This window comes from Protomyctophum bolini (assembly GCF_963924005.1).
Source record: "Protomyctophum bolini genome assembly, chromosome: 23".
Lineage (NCBI taxonomy): Eukaryota > Metazoa > Chordata > Actinopteri > Myctophiformes > Myctophidae > Protomyctophum > Protomyctophum bolini.
Window position 1 is genome coordinate 19,100,517 of NC_137884.1, and position 9,138 is coordinate 19,109,654.

Consider the following 9,138-nt stretch of genomic DNA (forward strand, 5'->3'; position numbering starts at 1 on the left):
GCCTGAGTGTGAGTTGGTTTTATATGAGGGAGTGAGAGGGATGGAAGGAGGGGTGGGGGGGAGGGGGGCTGGGTTACACACTACTATGAGAGAGTGAGAGAGGGATGGAAGGAGGGGTGGGGGGGAGGGGGGCTGGGTTACACACTACTATGAGAGAGTGAGAGAGGGATGGAAGGAGGGGTGGGGGGGATACACACTACTATGGAGACATGAACAAACGGAGTACAGGTATATAGGTGCCATATAGGACCCATATATAGGGTGCTATGGCACCATATATACACAGTGTGCGTAGATTCTGTTCTTATAGAGATGTCCCGATACTGTATCGGAAAAGTATCGGATCGGCCCTTATTTGGTCATATCAGGTCATATCGGTATCGGCAAATATGCCAGTCTAACCACCGATCCGACACAGTTAAGGGGTTGACACTATGGCAGGTTAATATAATGTTGGGACATGTGGAGTTTGCTTTGGAGTTGCCCCAAACAGCAAGTGCACATTTGAGTGAGGAGTCTGCTATAAACACAACACAAGATATATAGCTAGATAGCTATAAACATTATTCCCGATCGGTGGACTTCAAAGTAAGATCTTTTTTCTTTTTGTATTATTAATATTATTCTCTGGTATCGGTATTCGGTATCGGCTAACACAGACATTGTGGTATCGGGATCGGATCGGAAACTAAAAAAGTGTATCGGGACTGCAGTTCTTACCTACAAACAAATCACAAGAAAACATTGAGGGATCCCAAAACCTTCTTAAAAACTTCCTAAGTGGGTCTAAGAACAAATGTCTTCTTAAGAACTTCTTACGAACGGTTGCCGCATGAGGCCCAGTGTCTCAAGTTGTCCTTCGTGACAAACAAACTGTATCTAAGTGAGAAATATTTACATATTTACTGGACGTAATATAATACGACATAAATGTATAACATTCTAAAAATTAAACCGAGTCACCCAGGCTGGGGTGCCGTGGATGAAAAGGTGCGTGCCCTGTAGGGAACCACCCTGTAGAGAACCTCCCTGTAGAGAACCTCCCTGTAGAGAACCTCCCTGTAGAGAACCTCCCTGTTGAGAGTACAGCATCTTGCAATGGGTCTGGTCCACAAGATTCGATACACCACCAAGATACCCATGTACCTGTCTAAATACTTCCTTAATGTAAACGAAGTCCACACCCACAACACCAGAGGGAGTGCAACAAACCATTTACAACCCAGATTCGGCACAAACAAGGGACTAAATTATTTTCGCTCCTATGCCACCAAAATGTGGAACGCCCTACCAACAGTCATTAAGACATGTGAATCCCTTGACTCCTTCAAAACTGCTCTCAAAGGGCACCTACGGATGGCTGCAATTCAAAACTGGCCTCTGTAAAAGCTAAATTTGTATCTGTATTGTACTATGTTTTTGTATGGACGTGGTGTTGGGTGCCTGCACATATGCACACATGGCATCAACGCATGGTGTTGTGTGCAGGCGCCCTGCACTTTGTCCTTCTTTTATCTGTTGTACTATGTTTTTGTATGGACGTGGTGATGGGTGCCTGCACATGTGCACACATGGCATCAACGCATGGTGTTGTGTGCAGGCGCCCTACACTCTGTCTTTTTTATTATATTATTTTACCCCCCTTTTCCCCTCACTGTATATGTATTTTTTGCTTCCTATATGATGAATTCCTGTTCTGTTCTTTAACTACATAGAAGTGTCTATTTGTTTGTCTCTAAATGTTTTGATGAATTGAACAATGTGGACCCTGTTGTAAACAAGTGTAAGGCTTAATTGGGTCGTCCACTCACAGTTAACAGTCTTTGTATTGAGTTTGTGCTTGAAATGTACTGTAATTCTGCAAACTGTTAATAAATATTTCAATCGATCAATCAAAAAAGAACCTCCCTGTAGAGAACCTCCCTGTTGGAAAAGAAAGTGCAGTTGTAGCGATCGGGTCCGTTTGACTAAAGAATGGACTCAATGGAGGGTATATGCACATCACGGAACAAAATGCTTACGGCTGCATCTCTATACAACCTTTGACTTTCTGTATGTACACGTTTGTGTGTGTGTGTGTGTGTGTGTGTGTGAGTTAAACATAAATTATCACGCACGTACGCATGCACGCACACGCACGCACGCACGAACACACACGCACACACACACACACACACACACACACACGCAATGTCCCACAAAGACACACAACAAGTGTGCACGCACATAAACACACACACACACACACAAAGACCCACAACCAATCAGTGTGTTTACGATCTGATATAGACTTGATCAGGGTGGTATATAGAGGGTCTCCTATAACAGCACCGCACCCCACCCACCTGCACGCACTCACACACACGCACACGCACGCACGCTCGCAAACTCCATGCCTCAGCCCCCTCGGTCTGATAACAGTGTGCTGGGGGGGGGGGGGGGGGAGAGAGGAAAAGGCAAGTCGAGGGACAGATATGGGCTTTTTTTCCGGATGGACAGGTATGGTTTTGGCCACGCTCCACTGCCCCGGGACTACCTGGGCTCTGATTGGCACTGGGACGCCCGTCAACCTCCCCTCCCACTGGCAGATTATTCATATCACCCTAGTTAAGGTTTCATGAAGCAATTATAACGTCTCCACACTCCGCCAACTCTGGGATTGGCATGACTATATAGTGACGTCGACGAGCCCACATACAGTCTTCGAAAAGGGCCTGTAAATGCCTGTCACCGGGCAGCGGGGGGGGGGGGGGGGGTAGTTTGACGACACACACGTGTCGGGGGTCCGGTGGTCGGGTGGGGGGGGGAGTCGTCACGTTCAGGTTAACCCACATAACCCATTCTGACCGGGCACCCATTTTGGTGTTAGCATCATGTTATGCTTTACCTATTGAAAAATAGCAGATCTACAAGCTCATATCGCGCCACCGAGTGGCGCGATACGAGCTTGTAGGTCTGCTATTTTTGAAAAATCGAAGAACGACTGACATTTTTTAGAATCTGATCTCAGGTCAAAATGGGTTAATCAGACCAGTGTGTGTCCAGTGGAAACCTCGTATGAATCTGATCTCAGGTCAGAATGGGTTAATGCCTGCTATACTATACAGCGTCACACAAAAGCATCAAAAGTAGCAGATCGGCATGCTCCAATTATGTTCGCCCGCTACGACAGGCGCATAATAGGGAAGCTGGGTTTCACGTGGTTACGCTATACTGTACAGAACAGTACGATGAATGCTTCTAAACTACAGTATGTATAGGACTCTGCATGCCGCCCGCCTGCTCACCAGAACGACATCACCAGTGTTGATTTCGTAGACTAAAACGAAACGATGTTCGTCGACTATCTTTTTTCACCGATGAAAACTAAATGGAAACTAAGCTATGATTACTAAAACTAAGACTAAATATACTGACAATTCAGTAGACAAATAAAAACTAGACTAAAATGTTAGGAAGGGTCTATAGTGGACAATAAAGCAATAAGCCACGAGAGGTCTCAGGTTACCGGGTAGGCGTAGGCAGACCCGACGCGGAGCGGAAGGTCTTCTACCCCCCAGCCAGTGTAAAATACCCGGTAAGCTGGGGCCTCGAGTGGCTTATTGCTTTTCTAAAACGGTTACAAACATATAGCAATATCAACTTAATAAAACTATTATATTCACAAAAGTAGCTACGCTTTGCGCCACCAGAGCGAGCCATGCACATCACTTCCTTGTTTTGCTCTGCAAGTAGACTATGTGTGACAGGAGAATAGCGCTTGATGGGTTTGTAAGGCAATCAAGCGCTCCCCTTCCCCAGTACAGCTACAGAGATGCGGAATCAGCTGGGAATGATATAAAGTGATTGAAGGTGTGGGTTATCGGTGAAATTTACAACGGTCACGTGACGGTAACCAGCCAATCAGAATAAAGTATTGGGATTAACCGTTTTAGAAGAGTAATTTTACACTTTGTTGCATGCTGAAAATATATAAAATAATATAATATAATATAATATATATTTTTTTTTCAGCAAGTCATTGCGACGGTATCAAGGCCCGTCAAAATACATCTTAGTCGACTAAATCAACTGTAGATTTAGTCAACTAAAACTAGACTAACACTAACACATTCCAGGTGAACAAAATGTGACTAACTAAATTAAGTTTTATTCCAAAGAATATGACTAAACTAAAATAGAAATCACAGTCCTCAGTGACCACCACTGGCTCCCCGTCAAGCACAGAATAGACTTCAAAATACTAATCACCACCTCCACGGCCCTCAACAACCTGCAGACTAACTCCTCCAACGCCATAAACCCCAACACCAAAAGCTAGTTTAGTTTAGTTTTAGTTTAGTTTAGTTGATCATCCTTCAGTTTCAAATACAATATATTTTTTTTTTAAATACATTTTTTATCCCACGATTTTGTAACCCATTTTTCACCCCTGTGTCAATCATCTAATGTGATCCTGGGCTCTACACACCCTCCGCCAACCTGGGGAGAGCAACGGACTTAACTCATGCTTCCTTCATGCTTGAGTGTCCAAGTTGCTCCTTTACACCTGACAGGGGGGAGTTTCCCTGGTTGGACGTAGCGCGTGGAAGGAACACGTTATTCCAACCGGTTCCTTTCCCCTCCATCAGGCGCCCCAGCTGGCCAGGGGGAGGCAGTTTACAATATTTAAAGACAACGAATGTAAGCTGTTAAAACAAAACATGAAGATGATCAAAAGGAGTAGGCAGAAGCTAAAAGCTTATAACTGCCTATATCCTACTCACAACAGAACATGAATCGTAATACGCATTACATTAACAGATTCACAAAACAAAAGTCAGATACGAGAATTCCACCCTAATGATCATTATCATTTATGTTGTTGCTGAGTAATGTAATTTGGTTCACATTTTTAATGTTAACATAAATACAATAATATTAATTAATTCATTATTAATAATGACAGCACTAATGACTATCAATACCTGTACAAAATGTATCAGTTGATCATACAATAACGTCAACATCCACCATATACGTAATTTCCCTATAGTATCCTATAGTATTTGGCCAAAAGGATTCGCTTGAGCAATTTTTTAAATTTTGAAAAGTTACTACTGTGTTTGACTTCCTCTGGTAGGGCATTCCAGATCTTAACCCCTCGGACAGAGATACACATACTCTTCAGAGTGGTCTTGGCACTGGACTGTTACACCAACTAAACATCTTAAAAAATTCCTTCATTCCTAATGCCATTAAGGCACTAAATGATACCATGTCTCGCTAGATTCGTTTTTTTTATGTATTTGCCACATGTACTTTTGCCATGAAGATAATTGTGTATAAGTGTTGTTGTTGTTGCTGTTTGTTTTTACTGTTTGAGACCGAAGACACATTTCCACACGTGGACAAATAAATGAAAGTAAAAAGTAAAGTAAGCTCTGTGTGACTGGCCTGGGAACGCCATGCTGTATGAATGCCCTATTAACCCTCATTAAGGCGCTGTCATAACCAGCTCTTTATGTGTCAGCGTTAGGAAAGAAGAGCGAGCGACTCCACAGAATTGATTACTTAACACCAGGAAAAGAAACCACATTATCACTGTAGCCTGACCGCCTCGGAAAACAGACCTGCGTGCAACGCACTGAAAGACACGCTCGCCCTGAGAGAGAGAGAGAGAGAGCAGGCACGTACGCACCGTGGTGAAAAAATAACCTCTGGCTCTGAGAACCCGAGTGCACGCACGCACACACGCACTTACAAAAAAAACGTTATAAGCAATGCATTTTGAGCATTTGTTACTTTAGATTTTTTTTTTGGGTTGGACATATGAGGTTTCCACCTGACAAGGTGGAAGGCGCACACGCACGTGCGTGCGCACACACACACAAACACACACAACACACACACAGAGAGTCCCGTATAGCCCAGTTCTCACAGGCATAGCTGTGACCTGGTGGCGTTTGAAGCCCGGGTCTTGGTTGAGCTTGGCTGCTCAGACCAGACCATTAGTCTGTAACTACACTGCTTAGACTGTGGCTAATTGAAAGAGCAGGGCTGCAACTACATGCATTTATGGTCATGGAGAGGAGCCATGAATATCTCTGTTTCATTTGGGACTGGGACAGGAGCCTGTGAGAATATAGCTGTGTGTGTGTGTGTGTGTGTGTGTGTGTGTGTGTGTGTGTGTGTGTGTGTGTGTGTGTGGGGGGGGGTAATGCCACAGGCTCTAAATGTCTACCTGCAAAGCCTCAATAGTGAGAGAGAGAGAGAGTATGAGTGGATGTTCACATGTATTCAAAAACATGAGCTGTGTGGGTGTGTATATGTCTGTATGCAAAACGCATGTGAGTGTGCGACTGTGCGTGCGTGCGTGTGTGCACGCGAGTGTGTGTGTGTACTGTATGTGCACGTGCGCACCTTGACAAGCGGCTGGTGTGTTCATGCATATATATATATATATATATATATACCTGCATGGGGTTTTAAGATTGGGTTTTATGTACATGCATTTCTGTATGCACGCCTGCCATATCTATATACATCTGCCTACAGTATATACGTGTGTGGTTGTATACTGTATAGTATACAGCCATGTTTGTGTCTGCATGTGGGCTGTTGCATTATACCGGTGCCAACTCGCGGCTCACCTGAGGCCGATTCTAAAAATGTGTTTTCTGAATAAAAAAACTATGTTTCTGTGTCAGCATGGTGCTCAACCTTAATGTCAAGCACCCCCAGAATGATCTGTATTTGGCCGCCGACCCCCATCTGAAAAATATGTATAGTGTTTTTTCGCACGCAGACCTAATTGGACTTTTGCCACGTGGCCCCTGAGCCAGCATTATACAGTATACACAAGAGGGTACATTACAGTCCCCAAAGTTGTGGGACATACAATGACGTCTGCGGTAGTTTCCATATGTGCTGGGCTAATAGTGTGCACGGACACACCACATGCACACGCACACACACACACACACACACACACACACACACACACACACACACACACGCAATGTGCCAGGGAAATATGGAGTACTGTCCTAACCACAAATACAATAACACAAACAAGAATAGAAGCACGATCTTTATGCCAGGAGCAAACCTGATGCAGTGGAGGAGAGGAGAGGAGAGGAGAGGAGAGGAGAGGAGAGGAGAGGAGAGGAGTTAATGGCATTACAGAGGGAGGTAAGGGAACAGGAGGTGATTGATGGAGTGAGAGGAAGGGAGATTGGGAGGAAAGTAAAAAAATGATAAGAATGGAAGGAGATGGAGGGAAAACGGGAAGCCTTTTTTGGAAGGCAACAATATCTTTTGCTGATGTTCGCTATTTATAGAAGTCAAGTCGGGGTCTTTATGTTTAATTTTACCCTCTGTTGTGCAACAGTGTCACATGCCAAAAGAATGCACGCACGCATGCACGCACGCACGCACACACGCACACACACACTGTGCGCGAGACATGGCCAAAGCATTTCCGGGGGTCCCCAGCCAAAGAGGTTGCAGAACCCCTGCTCTTCTCAGCCTGTGAGACGTGTAGTACAGGAGTCCAGATGAAAGGAGCATATTGTGGGTGAAAAGGGCAGTGGTTCCCAAAGTGAGGTATACTTGCGAGAGTTCCAGGGTGTCCCCAGCTAAAAGTATAGGAACCACATAGACTCGTATGGCCAAATGGACCCGCATTTGGTTCCATTTGTACACGTTCAGAGTTAAATTAACTTTTATTTTACAATAATACATTGCGGTCCCAGAGATAGAAATGCCATTAAATAGGGACCGTAGCCTATAATTCAGGTCAAACATGGGGCCCTTGAAATGAAAATGGTTGAAAATCACTGCTAGAGCTTTAAAAACCTTCTCTTATGGGGTCCTTGGCATATGTTTTCAAATGGGGGTCCGCAGGGTATAATGAGTATGATGTTGGGGGTCCTTGACATGAAAAAGTTTGGGAACCACTGAAAAAGGGTATAGTATAGTAGTGGTCGTGGATGTGTGTGGGAGGCTGAAGTGGTGGAAAAAGTACTCAGATTATTGACTTAAGTCAAATTATCAATAGAGCAACACTCTGTTACAACACCTGTTCAAAATGTACTTTAGTACATTTTGACACCAATACTTTTACTCAACTCTTTTGTGAGCTTGTAGATCGGCTATCTTCAAAGGGCCGTCTTTAGTATCATACGTGTTAAGTATTTCCAATAGAGTCTATTGGAAATACTTAACACATATAATAGACTATTGGAAATACTTAACACGTATGATGCTAAAGACTACAATTAGATTAATACAAGATAATCAACACTAACACTTTATTCAATCAAAGCAAACGGCACAAACAATATTAGTTTGCCTCTTCTACAAAAATTAAAGTTACAAGTTACTGTAGCATGTTGCCATTCTGTACTTGTATTATTTCCCACCACGGAGTACCCTTGCATCTCAAAGGACAGGCAAGACGGGCAGTGTCTAGTATAGGCACCAATCAGAGGCAGGCGGGGCGTTACCATGTCTATGCTCGGACGTAGAAAAGATATACGCCTGCAGCGCACGCAGCCATTCACTTCCTGGTTTATTACAATTCAATTACACCCAAAAAACCTGAACTTGGAACATTCAGTGGATTGTCTGTGGTCTGGAGTTCTCTGGAGTTTGGAAGCCTTTTGAGCTGCAATGAAAGCAGGCAAAACAGGTGAAAACAGTGACATCTGCTGGCAGATCCCATCAGAGCACTTCTTTGAGCCAGAAAACCCCAGACCACAGAAAATCTACTGAATGTTAAAAGTTCAGGTTTTATTTGGGTGCAGTCGAGCTCAGAAAACCCCCCAAAAATTAAGAAAAATTCGAAAAAACGTTTTGTGTCACAATCCCTTTAAGTACAGTATTTTAATAAATGTACTTAGTTTCCACCAGTGGGAGCCGGGAGGGTATATTATTGGATGTGTGAGCACGATATATATAATAAGGAGATTAATGTAGAGGTGGTGAGCAGGGTACAGTACTTTTACCTTTGAGGCTGTAGCGAGCCTATACAGGTCCATTTGGTTACATGTGTACACCCTCAGAGATACGAATGGAAAAATGAGAACGAAGAATTTCAATGTGTACTGCTCGGTCAACCATCATAAACAAAGAATGTGTGTGTGTGTGTGTGTG